The sequence below is a fragment of the Sorghum bicolor genome, chromosome 7 (assembly GCF_000003195.3).
Source record: "Sorghum bicolor cultivar BTx623 chromosome 7, Sorghum_bicolor_NCBIv3, whole genome shotgun sequence".
Lineage (NCBI taxonomy): Eukaryota > Viridiplantae > Streptophyta > Magnoliopsida > Poales > Poaceae > Sorghum > Sorghum bicolor.
The window spans coordinates 21151785-21169882 of NC_012876.2; positions in this window are offsets into that span (position 1 = coordinate 21151785).

An 18098-nucleotide genomic window follows, 5' to 3' on the forward strand; every position below is an offset into this window, starting at 1 on the left:
ACGGAAACACCTGGTAGGAGTGTTGGAGGCACTTCTCTTGGTGGAGTTGGCATTTGAGTTCCCTGGGCGAGGTGTCTGCTGACCATGCTCCTGCTGATTATAGTTACATTGTTGGAATGGAGGACGTTGGTTCCCACTCTGTGACTGATTCTGGAAACGCTGGGGTTGCTGGTTGCGGTTCCACTGACTAACTGGTCCCTGGAACCTCTGCTGATGACCTTGATGAGAACTAAAACGCTGACGGTTGTTGCTCCCAGAACCTTGTGCCAGCATCCTTGTCTTCTTATCCTGACTCTTCCGCATATTATCAAGCACGATAGCACGATTCACAAGAGCCTGGAAGGTAGGATAGGTGTTTCCAGCCAACTGCAACCTGAGCTCATAGTACAGACCTTTCATGAATAGACGCTGCTTATCGGCATCTTCCCTGACATCGTTCGGAGCATAGCGAGCCAACTGTTCAAAGGTGTCATGATATTCTGCCACAGTCATGGAGCCCATCCTGAGTGATCTGAATTCTTCTTGCTTGAGTTCCATCATTCCCTCACTTATATGTCGAGCTCTGAAGTCTCTACAGAATTCCAGCCATGTGACAGGAGGAGCATTGTTGGGACGAGCAGCTTGATATGACTCCCACCATGTCTGAGCTGCCCTCTGAAGATGTCCAAAAGCATACAACACCTTCTCCAAGTCATTGCACTGTGCTATGTTTAGCTGCCTCTCCACAGCACGTAACCAATCATCTGCCTCCATGGGATCAGCTGAGTGTGTAAATACCGGAGGTCTTCCCTTCATAAACTCTCCACGCTTGTCTCTCACATGAACAGGTGGTGGTGTTGGTGGAGGTTGTTGCTGCAGGTGCTGCATGAAAACGTGCATCATCTCATTTTGTGTTTGCATGAGTTCCTCCACGGTGATTGGGCCATTGCCACCATTGCCATTGCCACGGCCTCTGCCTTTGCCTCTTCCCCTTGCTGCCATCTGCATTCCAAGGTATATAAACACATCTTAGTAATGTCCAACATGACAATTACAAGAGTTAACGGAATCTGAAATTTTCTGGGTAACATCCAACATCAGCAGATCAGAAAACCAGTCATATCTCGAGTTCCAGAATTCAAACGGATACATGCTGTACACCGTTGGAAAGATAGAGAAATTGTCTACAACTTTCATTTAGATAATATTAACAGATTCCAAAGTTAGGTTAATCAAAAACTGGGTACAACCGAGACTCTTCCAGAATTCCAGACTGCACAGAAACCTCAAGTTTAAACAGTCATAACTCACAGCTCATAATAGATAATATGGTCATTCTTGCGGCATTGGTAAGATATGAAAGTCTACTTGTTCCCAGAAAAATTTGATGAACATTTCACGAACAGAATTTGATTTATACCAAAATCTTTATATACTGCTCCAGAAAACAGCAAAGGACAGAAACAGGATATGACCCCAAACCACTATTTATTCATGTTCTTACTTAATGTTCTTAACTAGGGAACTTGTGGATATGCCCACAAGGTTCCAGCACTCATTACAAAAATCCAAATCAACCATAACCAGAATAACAAAACAAACCAAGCATCCAAAGTTTACACTTCAAGCATTGACTCAACTTGCGGTACTAACGTTCTCTTCCTATTAAGGGCAAGATCCTAGATCTCCTATTCCAATGACGTTAGAAGGTGGTAAGAAATGTTCTAAAAGCATATTCAAAGCAAAGAGTGGTGATGAGAACAAGTCTTTTCAAATAAGCAACAAGGTGAAGATGAATAGGATATAGTGTAGAAGAAAATATCAAGGTTTATAGAGCAAGGATTTTATGGCAATTTCAAAACCTTAAGACGGCCAATTTCTAACTAGGCTTGCGTCCGACAGTCAACAAAGCTCTGATACCAATTTGTCACACCCATATTTTAAGAACAAAATAGGATGCATAAAAGACTCATATGTGCCCCAGGAATAGTCGCACACATAAGTAGACAAATCTCAAATATACCATTGCAGTGTTTATTACATAGCGGAACATAATAAATCACATAGTCTTACACAAAAAATGATAGCATAAAGTAAACAACGCTCTCGACAGAAGCTCCACACAGGGACACTGTTGACTGGTTGACTCCAAACCTAGTACTCATAACGGTAGTCCTCATTCCAGTCATCTTCATTATCACATCCTGAGGTGTTGGGAAATTGCAAGAGTGAGCACATATCGTACTCAACAAGTATAACCAGGGGTTCATGAGGCTCAAATAGCTGACACTGGTTTGACTGCATTTAGCTTTTAACAGTTGATAGCATGTTTAATCATTGGATAGCAAATGTTAAGGTAGCATAATAAATACCGTAACCACATGATCAATGTATACAAGACTTAAGAATAACACATATAAACAACATAATAAACCATCATTTATTATCATTATTTACGTTCATCAGTGTCCATCTATTCCGTCAGTTTTCCGGGCCGCCCGTATCCGTGGGCACGGCTAGTATACCGGATTTAACACTCTGCAGAGGTTGTACATCTTTACCCATGAGTCATGATTTACCCTTTCGCCCGAGGTGATCAGCCTCTTAACCCACTTCCAAGGAAGGTCGGCAGGGATCACTATGAAGCCTTTCAAAAGTTCGTCTAACAAGTTAGGGCCGCAAGGTTTCCTTCGCGAGCAGATATAGATACCCCCCTTCCAAATGGCACAATGACGCGCAGCCTATACACATAGGGATAGGGGCTCGCACTATACCCGTGTCGGTTCAGCCCCTCTAGCGCCCTTTCGGGTAACCGCTAACAAGCTAGAAAAGTTCTTCATATTGAGCTAAAGCCAGAGCCATATAACCCTCATGGTTGTACGAGTTGTCCCAGCTTTTGCCAAGGGATAACTCCTTATGGAGGGTCAAGATCAATCTAGCAAAAGCCAGAGTTCTTTCCACCCTTTATATTCAAGTTGCTAGAAAGCTTATTTTATTGTATATTGTATATTCAAATATTCATGTTACAAGATCATGGATTAATAATCAAGCACTAGCAAGAACTACCAAATGCATATTCAAAGTAGGTAACAAGGAATCCAGGATAACATTCATCTATGATTTTGCTAAGGTCATCAAGGTGATAGCATGCATATGATAAATGTTATATTAATTGTGTATAGGTAACAAGGATAATCCCAAGTTATACTTGCCTTGATCAAAGCTCTCTTGAGCCTGCTGGTCCTCAAAGTCTTGATCTTGATCACCAACGTACGGCTCACCGTCTAATCCCAATCATCAATCAACAACACGCAATCCAATGTAGACAATCATACACGAAGCAAACAAGCTATTATTAGAACAATACACCAAACAGTAGAAAAACAAATATAAAAGTTTATCAAAATATTCTACGCAGTGCTACGATCACATAAACGTAAAGTTCACGAAAATCGGAATTGTAACGGAGAAGTTATGCATTTTCCAGGATTTCCTATAGAGAAATAATAAATTAAATAATACCAGGAAATTTAAAAGTTTCAAAACAGTAAACTAACATTTCTAACATGTAGAGCATGTAATTACGAATCTAACGGAATTTGAATGGACAAAAATGGAGTTAAAATGAATATTTTATAACCAATTCAATTCCAACGGCAAAACTGTAAATATATGATTGCGCCTTTTCACTTGAACCGACGAAAATACGTGTTTAAAGCTGAGAAACGTATTTAGCAGAATACGCCAAGGACTGCGGAGTAAGTAAAGAAAAATTGCAGGGACTCTTAATGAAGATCTCCAGGCGAAGGGGTATCTTCATTTGCTGGCCATCCGATCTCCATCCGACGGCCCCGATCAAACCAGGGGGTCTCCAGGCGGCGGGCCGACCGGCTCATGATCTCCGGCGCGGTGGCGGCCATTGTTGCCGCCGCCAAGCTCGCCGGCGTCGATGGTTTCTCAATTCCGTGCACCAAAATCAGAAGTAAAACCACCGGGATGTGGAGGAGCTCACCACGAATCCGTAGAGAGGCTTTCCTTGGGCTGGGAGGGTGCGGGGGTGGCTTGGTGCTCGGCGTGGCGGAGGTTATTTCCGGTGAGATCTGAAACTCGCGGTACACGGGCTAGGACTCGGTTTGGACGGCTTGAACGCGGAAAAGGGAGCTGCGGCGGTAGGGAAGAGCTTTATAGGGCTCGATTTGACCCCTTTAGGAAGGAAATCCCGAGTTTTCGGGATTGATTCGGCCCCCTGGAAGGAGTCCTGATCGGATGCGAGATAAGGGAGGAGAAGGCGCTGACACGCGGGCCCAAGCTGTCAGCCAGAGGGCGCTGGGTCCCGGTCGTCGGTCACAGAGAGGAAGGGAGAGTGGGGAGACGCGGGCCGCGGGGAAAGATGGGCCTCGGGAGAGGTTCTGTGCCGCGCGCAGGGGGAAACGAAAAGGAGCAGGCCGGGGGGCGAGGGGAGTTGGGCCTCGGCTTGGATTCCAGGAGCTTTCTCCTTTTTTTTAATATCTTTTCTGTTTCTTTTTCCAAAGCCTTTCCAAATAGAATTTTGAAAGCACAAATTATTTCTAACCAACAGAAATCCGCACAAAATAAAATATGTCTCAGCATGAATGCAAAAGCATGTTGCTAGCCTTATGATGAATTTTATTCCCCACAAAATAATTTTATTTGCTAGGTTTAAATGCTCACAAAAAAAATACTTAAATAAATCAATTAATTCCTATTATTTGAAAATCCAATTTTTTGGTGTTACACAAGACTTGCCGAATATGATTCACATGTTCCTCAAAAGACTTGCTGTAAATTAAGATATCATCGAAGTAGACAACAACAAATTTTCCAATGAAAGCTCTCAAGACATGGTTCATTAATCTCATGAAAGTACTAGGAGCATTAGTCAAACCAAAAGGCATAACTAACCATTCATACAGCCCAAATTTTGTTTTAAATGCATTTTTCCATTCATCCCCTGTTTTCATTCTTATCTGATGGTATCCACTTCTGAAATCAATTTTAGTGAATATGTTGGAACCACTTAATTCATCAAGCATGTCATCTAAACGTGGGATAGGATGGCGATAGCGAACAGTGATGTTATTTATAGCTCTACAATCAACACACATTCTCCAAGAACCATATTTCTTAGGTACTAAAATTACAGGAACAGCACAAGGACTTAAACTTTCACGAACATAACCTTTATCAAGAAGTTCTTGCACTTGCCTTTGTATCTCCTTTGTTTCTTCTGGATTGGTTCGGTATGGTGGTCGATTAGGTAGTGCAGCCCCTGGAATGAGAACAATTTGATGCTCAATCCCACGAATTGGCGGTAGTCCCGCCGGTGTTTCTTCTGGAAAAACATCTCCATAGTCCTGCAAAACATGAGACACAAGACTAGGAAGAGAGGTCATGTCGTTAGCTGAAATTAAAATGTCTTTGTATACAAGTACAAAGAGCACTTGTTCGGGGTTGTTCCTCACTTCTCTCATTTCAGATTTTGTGGCTAGCATGACTAAATTCTCTCCCTCTCCTTTCTTTTTCTCCCTCAAATTTGGCTTGTGGCACTCACTCACCGAATTGTGGATGGCACTCAATTTCTTTTGCTCTCCTTCCTCTCTACTCACTGGAACAATTTCAGATTTCTTTTGTAAATGTTCAGCCATGATTTGTTGGGGTGTCATAGGCTTGAGAACAAACTTCTTCCCCGTTATATTGATCGTAAACTGATTTGTTATCCCACAATGTTGGCTATATCGATCATATTGCCATGGCCTTCCAAGCAGCAAGTGACACACCGACATGGGCGCCACATCACACTCTACTGTGTCAACATATTCACCAATCTTGAATGGAATGTTTACTTTATATCCAATCTTGATATCTCCCAAATCATTCAGCCACTGTACATGATATGGATGAGGGTGTCGTAGCAGCTTCAGGCCAAGTTTATCAGCCATCTCACGACTAGCAAGATTATGGCAGCTCCCTCCATCAATAATCACCTTCACCACCTTATCATGTACCTTTGCTCTGGTTTGAAATAAATTATGTCGCTGCCCATTTTCAGCTTCTTTCATTTGAACACTCAATATTTGAGTCACCACAAGAGCAGCACCATGCTCAAATTCACAGCCAGTATGTTCCTCATCTTCATGGGCTTCACCAACATGTTCTTCCTCAGCTTCCTCTTCACTAGCTGATTCAAATTCTCCACTATCATTCACAATGACCACACGATTATTTGGACACTCTCTTGATACATGTCCACGGCCTCCACACTTGAAGCACTGAATTCCACTACTCTTGGAAGTGGAACCCACTGAAGTAGTGTTTGATGCAGCTGGTTTTGAACTTGGGACAGCAGTGTTCTTTCCACTAAAAGTACCCTGAAAATTAGATCGTGAGCCTCCACTTGAGCCTTTCACCATGGATGGTTCAGCAGAAAACTTGGTGATTGATTTGCTTCCTCCAGAGATGTTTCTCATACCAAAGGACAAGGACTTGCTGCTCTTAGCATCTTGCTGCAATTGACGTTCAGCTTTGGTTGCTTGATGTACCAAATCAATAAGATATCGGTATGGCTGAAACTCAACAATGCGCTGAATATTGCGATGCAGCCCAGCCATAAAACGTGCAATAGTTTGCTCTTCATCTTCATACACATTGGCTCTAATCATAGATTTCTCCATCTCCTTATAATACTCTTCAACAGAGAGACTTCCTTGCTTCAAATTCTGCAATTTATCAAAAAGATCACGCCGATAGTGCTTCGGCACAAAACGACTTCTCATTTCTCTCTTCATTTCATCCCAAGTTGCAATAGGATGTCTTCCATCTTCTTCACGATCACTGAGGAGCTGCTCCCACCATATTAGAGCATATCCTTCAAACTCCAGAGATGCCATTGCCAGCTTCTTCTCTTCTGAATAATTATGCAAGCGAAAGATTTTATCCACTTTCAGCTCCCAAGTGAAATAAGCTTCAGGATCAGACCCACCATCAAACTTTGGCATGGTAAACTTCAGTTTTCCTAGCCTCTCCTCATGATTGCCTCTTCTACGATGTCGGCGACCATATCGATATTGAGAATGATCATCATCATCCTCTTTTTCAGATTCTTCATTATCATGATTTCTTCGACCTTGACCTCTTCCCCTACCTCGGTTCCTCCTTCCTTGTTCCCTTGAGCTTCTACTAGCAGCACTTCTATCACTCATATCTCCATCTTCACCATGGTGGCTTGCTCCATCATGAGGTTGGCGACGCCTTCTAATTTCAGTCATAAGGTTCTGAAGATCTTGTGTCAACCTATCTTGCTTTTCTTCTATGCTTTGTCGGAGTTCATTAAATTGTGCCAAAGTGACACAATCCTCTATTCCATCACCCATCTTCATGTAAGGTTAGCTGAATACAAATAATTTGTATTTGTGGAATATGAAAATTTGGTGGCCCTCACAACTCACCTCTCTAACCACCAAGGCTCTTATGAATTCCTCTGCTGCAGATTACAAGGAAAACAAATGTGTGGTGGCAACTGAAAGTGATGGCGAGGCGAATACAAGAACAGAGAGTACCGATTACGATGGTTTTTTATGTGGAGCTTGGTGGGGAGTAATACACAAGGAATGCAATCTGAATTCTAGTTGTTGTAAAGTTAAGTAACGATCCAAACTAGAAGTTCTCTGCCTAGTGCTGATCAAAAGATTCGAAGTGTATAAATAGATCACACACACGCAAAGAAATTTCAGAATTGATGCAAACAAGGAGTATGATTGGGATGCAAGTGTTGCAATCAGACCCAACCAAAGTTTTGCACCAAACAAAGATAGCAAACTGGTTGTAGAACTTGATATGAAACTTTCAGCACTTGTGCACATAAACCAACTAATCTTTCAGACTTTCTCTCTGAACCTTTCTCAACTTTTTTTTTCACTTCACTTTTTTTTGCACTTTCTTTTCTTTTTTTTACACACTTTTTTTATATATAGAACTAAAAACAGGGATCAGATTATGATACTTGCACAACTAAAGACAGAAATAAAATAACAACCTGTAGCTAGATAGGATCAAAGTTAACACAAATGATGATATAGGCTATAGAGATTTTTTTTTGTGGGAATTTTTAGATATAAAAGAGGCACAAAGAACACGCGAAGGATAAATGATCAGCAACTAAAACAAAGACTCTAATGGACTGCGACTTAACCGAACTCACTAAAATAACAGATTGAAACAAAGGTCTAAGCAATATATTTTTCTGGCTTTTTGGTGGATAGGACGAAGCAAAATATATATGTAGCTAGGGATAAAATTCCTACCATGGTAACGAAAGCTTTGATACCAGATGATGCGTCACGTTGTCCCGATCTTCACGACGTAGGAAGAACACCGATAACTAGCTGAAGAACAGCCGAATAACTTGCTGCAAGCAGTGATAACAAGTGCAACCTGGCAAATAAAACTCGAAGCCAACCACCGTCTTTAACCGGCAACCTGAATCGAGGATTCGCCCAACCACACTCTCAAGGAACCAACCGACACAGCCTACAATCAATCAAGGAATACCTTGAAGGGAGTAGGAGCACCAATTGGGAGCGGATGAAGCCGCCGCCTATGTAATCCCGCGAGGAAATCACAAGAGCAAAGGGGTAGAGATTACTCTCTGGATTTGTTAGCACGCAGCTGAACAAAGGGGTTCTGTATTTCAATTATCAAAGTCTGAGATTACAATGAGTCTTAGGGGGTATTTATACTAGCAACAGCCCTGCTAGATAGGTATGAAAACGAAATAGAGTTTCTGAAGGAAGACAATGTGAAAGGTCCCCTCGAAATGGATTCCCGAAGTGGCTTCGCGTGATTGTTGGCCTCCAGAGCAGTTTCCAATAAACTGACCATAACTTTTTATTGGGAAGTCCAAATGATGAACAGTTTCTTGGGTGTGAAACTAGACTCAAAGGGCTTTCCAGCAATGTATGCCAACCAGCACGAAACTTTGTAGATTGGTACAGTTTTACTTGGCAAGTTGTACCAACATTCTGTCACGATAGACTGTTGACCTTCTGAGCAGTCTGTACTAATTCTGGTCTGCAGGCAATTTGGAGTATCCAAACTGGTCGCCACTAGATTCATTGGAAAGTAGACTCGTCAAGATTTCCAACAAGTGCTCATGGACCTTCATAGCTTTTGTGAGTAAAAAGTTATGAAGATTCTTTGCACTAGTCCGTTTTTGACTTCCACTGGTCCGTTTTTGACTTCTTCTGGAACTTGCACTGGTCCGTTCTTCATGGTCCGATTCTTCCTTCTCTTCTTCTATATACCTGAGTATAATCAAGGTATAACACTTAGGTAGTATATAATTATCATTAATGTTAAAATGAATCTCACAAAATAGCGCGTGGACCTCTTGTTGTAGCTTCTTTGCACGACTACGTGTAATCGGTCCATCGATGACTTGAGCTGGTGTCGGTGTAGGTGAAACTTGAGTGGGTGTAGCTTGACTTGGAGCTTGTGACATCTTGCTTGGTGGCGTGGTCATATCACGGTCCTAGATACATTTCAATCCAGCCGATAGGAGTGTTATCGGCACTTAAACTTTTTATGCATCAACCCATATGCTCGGGTAATATTTCTTCAAATATTTTCCATTTAATGCTCTGGGAAATTCAACTCCTTAGAGAGTTTCCAAAATATAGGCATTACCAGGAGCAGATCGATTTACCCGATAAGGACCTTCCCAATTGGGAGACCACTTGCCAAACTTTGAACTTTTAGTCCCAATCGGTAATATTAATTTCCATACCAAATCTCCATCGGCGAACTCCTTAGCCTTCACCTTTTTATCATACCATCTGGCGACTCTCTTTTTATTTTCTTCAATACTTATCAAAGCCTTCAGCCGATGCCCTGCTAAATCATCTAACTCGTCTTTCATCAAAGTAGCGTAGTCATCGGCAGCCAACTGATCTTGAAAAGATAGTCGCCTGGATCCCATCTTAATCTCCCATGGTAGCACAACGTCGTGTCCACATACCAGCTGATAAGGTGAAACTTTGGTCGACCCATGATAGGCTATTCTATATGACTATAAAGCCTCATTCAACAATGTATGCCACTTCTTAGGATTTTCTTCAATCATTCGTTTGATAAGTTTAATAATTCCTTTGCTAGACGCTTTGGCCTGCCCATTATCTTGAGCATAATAAGGAGAAGAATTTAACACTTTAATTCCCATACCGATTGCAAATTCATCAAACTCTCCTGATGTGAACATAGTACCCTGATCGGTAGTAATTGTCTGAGGAATACCAAATCGGTAAATAATATGCTCTTTCACAAAATCAATTATATTGGCCGATGTAACTTTCTTCAAAGGAATAGCTTCAACCCATTTAGTGAAATAATCAGTGGCAACTAAGATGAATTTATGCCCTTTGCTCAATGGTGGATAAATCTGGCCGATCAGAGCAATAGCCCATCCCCGAAACGGCCAAGGTTTAATAATGGGATTCATGGCCGATGCGGGTGCCCTTTGAACATTGCCAAATTTCTGACATCCTTGACACCCTTTGAAATATTTGAAACAATCCTCAAGTATGGTCGGCCAATAATATCCATTTCTTCTGATCATCTATTTCATCTTAAACGCCGATTGATGGGCTCCACATACTCCTTCATGGATTTCTCCCATCAAACTTTTACCTTCATCGTTGCCTATGGATTTGAGAAGAACTCCATCGAATGTCCGATAATACAACTCATCCTCGAGGAACACATACTTGGTAGCTTGAAACCGGACACGCCTTTCAACCTTCTTAGATGGATTCTTTAAATAGTCAATGATTTCCTTTCTCCAATCATCGGCACCGATTGCCGATAACGCATTCGATATGGGTTGATATCGCGAGGCATGCTGAGCCAACCGATTAGCAACCTCATTATGTAACCAAGGAACATGCTCTAATCGGAAATCTTTGAATTCCCTTAATAGTTGTATACTCTTTTCGTAATAAGTTATCACGACTTCGCTTCGGCATTCATAACTTTCAGCCAACTGATTTATAACCAGCATAGAATCCTCGAAGATTTCAACAGCATCAGCACGAACTTCTCTTAATAATTCCAACCCCTTGATCAAAGTTTGATACTCGGTTTGGTTATTCGTTGACGTAGCAACAATCGGCAAAGAAAACTCATACTTCCTTCCATGAGGGAAAATTAATACTATGCCAATTCCTGCCCCCCGGTCACACATGGATCCATCAAAGAAGAGCGTCCAAGGCATAATTTCCAAAGTTTCCACTACACCGCAATGTTGAGTTACAAAATCGGCCATAATCTACCCTTTAACCGCTTTAACCGATTCGTAACGTATATCGAATTCCGACAGTGCCATAATCCACTTACCGATTCTTCCACTCATAATCGGCATAGATAGCGTATATCGGACCACATCATCTTTGCATATAACAGTGCATTTGGCCGACAGCAAATAGTGCCTCAATTTAATTCAAGAAAAATATAGGCATAAGCATAATTTCTCAATGGCCGAATACCTGGTCTCAGTATCGATTAATCTTCTACTCAAATAGTAAATTACACGTTCCTTCCCTTCAAATTCTTGAATCAAAGCCGAACCGATGACCATCCCATCGGTAGACAAATATAATCTGAAGGGCTTTCCTTGCTGAGGTGGAATCAAGACCGGAGGATTTGTCAAATAATTCTTCATTTCATCTAAGGCTAACTGTTGCTCTTCTCCCCATGTAAATTCCTGATCGGCCTTTAATTTAAGTAAAGGACTAAAAGCACGAATTTTACCAGACAAATTAGAAATAAATCGCCTGATAAAATTTATTTTGCCGATCAGAGATTGGAGCTCAGTTTTGTTGGTAGGAGCAACTATTTTGTTAATAGCATCGATAGATTTCTGCTAATTTCAATTCCCCTCTGATGCACCATGAAACCAAGAAATTGCCCTGCCGATACACCAAATGCACATTTGTTAGGGTTCATCTTTAAACCATGTTTTCTTGTGCATTCTAACACTTTTCGCAGATCGGTAAGATGCTTCATGAAATCCCAGATTTAACCACCACATCATCAATATAAATTTCCACCATCTTGCCGATGAACTCATGAAAGATTAAATTCATAGCTCTTTGATAGGTAGCACCAGCATTTTTCAAGCCAAAGGTCATGACTACCCACTCAAACAATCCTACATAACCAGGACATCTAAATGCAGTCTTTGGAATATCTTCCTCAACCATGAATATCTGGTTATATCCTGCATTACCATCCATGAAGCTAATAACTCGATGTCCAGCTGCAGCATCAACTAGCAAATCGGCAACTGGCATTGGGTAACCATCCATCTGTGTAGATTTGTTAAGATTTCTAAAATCAATGCAAACTCGAAGCTTCCCATTTTTCTTGTAAACTGGAACAACATTGGAAATCCACTCGGCATATCGACACTGCCGAATAAATCTGCTTCGATAAGTTTGGTTATTTCAGCCTTAATATCAGGAAGAATATTAGGATTACATCGGTGAGCTGGCTGCTAAGATATGTAGAATTTGTGGTATAAGGCATAGTGACATTGCCTTCTCTCTCACCCTACTCTAATAAGGCTTTTATCTCTGGACCTCATAGGTGGGAGATAAAGTATACATACTTACAAGACATTTATTGCATAGTCAAACCATGGATCCAAAGAAACAAATCAATAAGCCAAATCAAGATGTGCATGTGTGGCGAATGAATGGTGTATGGTGATGATGGTGATAACAATGGTGGAAGTCTAATTCTACTTTGCTCTTTGAGGGGATACATACCTACCTTGCTTTTTGAAACTTTATGAGGAGAATGAGATGCTCTTCTTTTTTTTCTCTCTCAGGTGGGTATCTTGTACCCCTAATTCTACTGTTGGACACTTGTCCATTTTTACCTCTCGTCTTACTTTTCTTTTCTTTCGAGGTTCCGAGCACTTGCTCCTTTTTATTTCCTCGTATATATTTTTTCCCCTTTTTTCTAGAGCACTCATCTCTTGAGATAATATAGCAAGTGGTAGTAAAAAGATAACTTGAGCATTTATTTCACAAGAGAAACAAAAATATTTTTGGTTATTCTCTCCCGGATTAGGAGTAGAATATTTTTAGGTGATTCTGGAGATGGAGTGGGTGGATATATGTGGATGGTACTTCCGGAGTAGAAGTAGCATATATGAGTGAACGTGCAAGTGAAATCTTGATTTAACCACATGACAAGCTCCTAAGGGTCTACACATCTTGACCACACTCAATGCTCATAAGCAGTAAATAGTAAATGTGTGGCTCAAAGTCTAGCAAGCATGTATATATGGCTGTGGTAGGAATTTAAAACTCTCATCATACAGGAACTCATCATGCAACATTTTTTAAGATTTTCAAAGATAAAATTCTCCAGAATTCTAGCATCTCTAGGAACAGATAAACAGCAGCTCAACCTTCCCATATCATATCCGTTAACAACTTAGACTTGAGATCAAGTTTTCATCCCACAAGTTTAGGTCTAGAGCAAGCTTTAAATTATAACAGTTATATCTAAACTTGAGAGAGAACTTAAAATGTTCAAATTAGGCAGAGCAACTATTCATCATATCCATGCTTGAGTTTTATTTAGATACAGATTAGCATAGCCACTTTATTTATTTATTAAACACACTAAGCAAAAGACATATATATATATATAAGCATAAAATCCTTATTTGGTTTTTCATAGTTATGTATATTTATATTCTAAATTAATATAAGTATAAAGATAGATAGATAGAAATACTTATCAAGATAAATGGGGGTGCTCTCCCCCAAGCTGAATTTTGACGTAATTTCTCTTGATGTAGCTAGCAGGTGGTAGAGGTGTATTTCAAAGTCAGCAGTATTCTGACAGCGATTAGAATGTCCTCCGTCTGCCAGTCTTCTTGATTCTGTGGAGCTCAAATAGACAACAAAGCTTGTGGAACTGGACGGTTGGCAGGTGGAGTCTTAGCATAGTTGGGACCCGTGTTGCCCCTAGGAAGAGCAATAGAGTACCCCTTGCGAAAAACTGTCTTTGCCGGATTCTTCTTCATCGGAGGGCGGTATCGCTGGTTAGGTGTTGGAGCACGGAATGGTGGCTTAGCTGCCACTGGAGCCTTGGACTGAGATGACCCAACACAGGCCTCAAAAGCCCTCTTGCGAGTCTTGGTCGCAGTGTACACAGTGTTATAGTTCTCTTGAGTGAGAGCATCACTGACAAACTCATTGAAAGTTGCACACTTAGTGCGGCCCATAACCATTACCTATGTCTACTTCTACTAAATCATCAGCTGATGTAAACCCTTGGCCTAATTTTCCATCATCGGCGAACCTATCCATTCAAACTCCTCATCAGAACCGACTACTTGGATCGGTGGAATTTCATAATCGGCAACTTTGAGGAAATCTTTCTCCCAAATCTCCCCTGAGATGCACCTGGTCCTCTCATAAGTGTCTGCCTCTGCCGATGGAATGACATAAGAAGAATCTCCTGGGACAATCTCGATCTTGTCACCTACCCACTGAACCAAGCATTGGTGCATTGTTGATGGGATGCAGCAATTGGCATGGATCCAGTCTCTTCCCAACAGCAGATTGTAAGCACCTTTTCCACTCATCACGAAGAACGTTGTCGGCAAGGTTTTGCTGCCGATGATCAACTCAACGCATATTGCTCCCTTAACCGGAGACACATTTCCTTTAAAGTCCTTCAGCATCATATCGGTCTTGGTCAAATCTTGATCTCCTTTCCTAAGTTTCTGATTGACTGCATACGGCATGATGTTAATAGCAGCCCCACCATCAATTAATATCTTGGTCATCGGCTGCCCATCAACTCTTCCTTTGACGAACAGAGCTTTAAGATGCTGCCTTTCATTGTCGGTAGGCTTTTCAAAGATAGCCGTCATCGGATCCAGAGCCAACTGAGCTATCTAGTCGGAAAAATCCAGCTCCTCATCATCGCTAAACGGCGTAAGAAACTCCATCGGCAACATGAATACCATGTTAACATCTGCCGATGGCCCTTTCCTTTGGAATCTGGCGGCTGCTGATCTCTAGATTTGCCTGAATTCACTCCTTTGTTCAAGTCTTCTCGCCTTTCGCGCTACAGCCTTCTTTTCTATGTCCTAATCAATCCCTATGGACACCACGGAGGAAGTTGTGGCTGCCTCACCGATGGGCGACGACTGTCTCTTGACTCCACTCGATAGGTGTTAGCATCCTTACAAAATATTTACTCATCGGGAACTCAAGCATTTGCCATTTCCTCAAGCTCCTCTTGGTTCCTGGGAAAGTATCTAACACGGTCACCAAGCCTATCATGCACACTGAGCCTGCCCCCCAGCCGATCATGAACTAAGGCTCTTCCCCTAATCGGCTCATTAAATCGCCGATCATCGTCCCGATACTGCCGATTAGGTCTATCATACCGATCATAACCATTGCATTCAGGGCAGTCCCTAATAGTGGGCAACTTGATGTTCTGTTTCCAACAATGGATAAAGAACAGGCAATTCCAGTAATCCTTATGCCGATTCCACTCTTGTCTATGTCTTTCTTCTTCCCGACGGTGATCCTCCTGTTGGCGCCGATACCGAGCTTCACGTTGCTGCCAAGTCTCCCGATGCCTTCTATGAGTTATCACAATGCCAGATCGGGGAGGCCTTCCTGAGCTAGTTCCTTCCTGGATTAGACCCTCTCCTTTAGCATCGGCAGCAGTAATCTGATGCTGAGGATCCACCGATGCACTTTTTTCAGCTGCTTCTGACGTCAAGACTTTGGTCTTTCCCTTAGCATCCAACATATTTGTTGGGAAAGGATGCTGATCGATTTTAATCGGCTTCTGAGCTTTAGAATTATCAAACTTGATCCTCCCAGATTCTATAGCCGATTGCAGCTGTTGACTGAAGACCTTGCATTCATTTGTGCCATGAGACGTTGCATTGTGCCACTTGCAATATTTCATCTTCTTTTATTATTCAGCCAATGGAATTACGTGATTGGGTGATAGCTTAATCTACCCATCCTGAAGTAGAAAGTCAAATATTCTATCGGTTTTGGTGATATCAAATGCAAACTTCTCTGGTTCCTTATGCCAAAAAGGGCAAGACATTGGTTTCTTATTTTTCAACCATTCTGCCAAGCCGATGACTAGTTCCTCATCAGAATCTGAGCTTGCTGCCTCATCAACAAATGATACCTTTTTATTCCATGCTCTCTTGGGTTCAAAAGGTTTAATGTCTTGATCAGAAATCCTTTGTACCAAATGACTCAGGCTCTCAAACTCCTGAGAAGCATACTTGTCTCTGATATGTGGCAACAACCCCTGGAAAGCCTAATCGGCTAGCTGCCGATCATCTAGAACCAGACTATAGCACTTATTCTTGACTTCCCGCAACCTCTGCACAAAACCTTCAACCGATTCATCATTGCGTTGCTTCAACCTGACTAAGTCGGTAATTTTCTTCTCATGAACTCCAGAGAAGAAGTATTTGTGGAATTGTTTCTCTAGATCGGCCCAAGTAATTACTGAGTTGGGAGGTAATGAAATAAACCAAGTAAAAGCTGATCCAGACACAAATGATGAGAACAGACGAACCCTTAACTCATCTCTATTAGCAGCTTCCCCACATTGGATGATGAACCTATTGACATGCTCCAGAGTCGATGTATCATCTTGTCCAAAAAACTTAGTGAAATCTGGTACATTGTACCAATTTGGAAGTGGAATTAAATCATATGCAGGAGGATACGCTGTCCGATAAGAGTAAGTGTTGACTTTGGGTTTTATCCCAAATTGGTCTCTCATCACTTCAGCTATCTTATCGGCCCAATAAGCATCGGCATCTTGCCGATGAGGCGGTTGTGGATCTGGCACCTGCTGATATGCTTCCACGTGTCTCTGAGGTGCACAATCTGCATGGAACATCGGATTAACCATCTGGCCACCCATTTGCTGACCAAGATTCATCGACTGGTTGACCAACCCTTGATTCTGAAACCCAGGTTGGATTTGGCCTTGTTTAAACCCTATAGCCTGATGGTTCTGCTGAGGCATCTGTGGAAAGACTAACTGTCCTATCCATCCACTGTTAGCATTCATCGGCATAAGCCCTACCGATGACTGGTAATTGGGCATCATCATTGAATTGACATACCCTGGTTGTGTCATAAACCTCTGTTGCGTCAGCATTGAATCTGCATGTGCATTAGGCATCTGGAACGTTCGAGCTTGAGAATTCCTAGTGTAAGGTCTTGCAGTAGTAGTTGTAGTGTACTGGGGACTCTGATTCATTGGCGGATTTGGAGGCGCCGATGCCATAGGAGCCTTGCCTGTCAAGTCAGCCACTAGAGATGTTCCAGGAGTTTTTGCCATCAAATTGGGGGGCATACCATAACCCCACCAGTTGGGAGGAACAGAACCTGACATTGCCGATGCCAATAGATCTGTAGCAAGCTTGATTGACTCGTCTGATGTTGATGGATTGGTCATCATTGGTGTAGATTACGCATTAGTGATCCCTAATGTGTTTGGAGGAGAAGTAACTTCTGTACCCGCAACGGCTGTAGTAGCCGATGGAGCCGTTACCAATGATGACCATGGCTGATGATAGGCAGGACAAACATAATTCGGTGGCAATTGTCCTTCCTTAAAAGTTCTGGCCACGGCATTGAAAACTGTGTTGGACAGCACACCAGCTTGATTGATCATGGCATGGTTAATACCATTGTCAACCATGTCTTGAAGTTTACCAGGATTGGCTTCAAAAGTAATCTGTCGAGGTGCCGGCAATGCTTCCTTTTGGATCACCTCGCCACTCCTGTTGATACTGAAGGATTTCAAGCATTGCTACTTGTACTCCTCCATGGCTTTTACCAAAGCTTGCTTCTACTCATCTCTGAGATTGGCCTCCTTCACTGGGATAACATTCTCCAAGTCGAAATCGGTGTTCGACATGTTGATCTTGATCTTGAATAGGTCCCACCGGGCGTGCCAAAAGATGTGTTGGTGCAAAAGCTGATCTGCAAACACAAAGGGCTAATACACGATTCAAACGT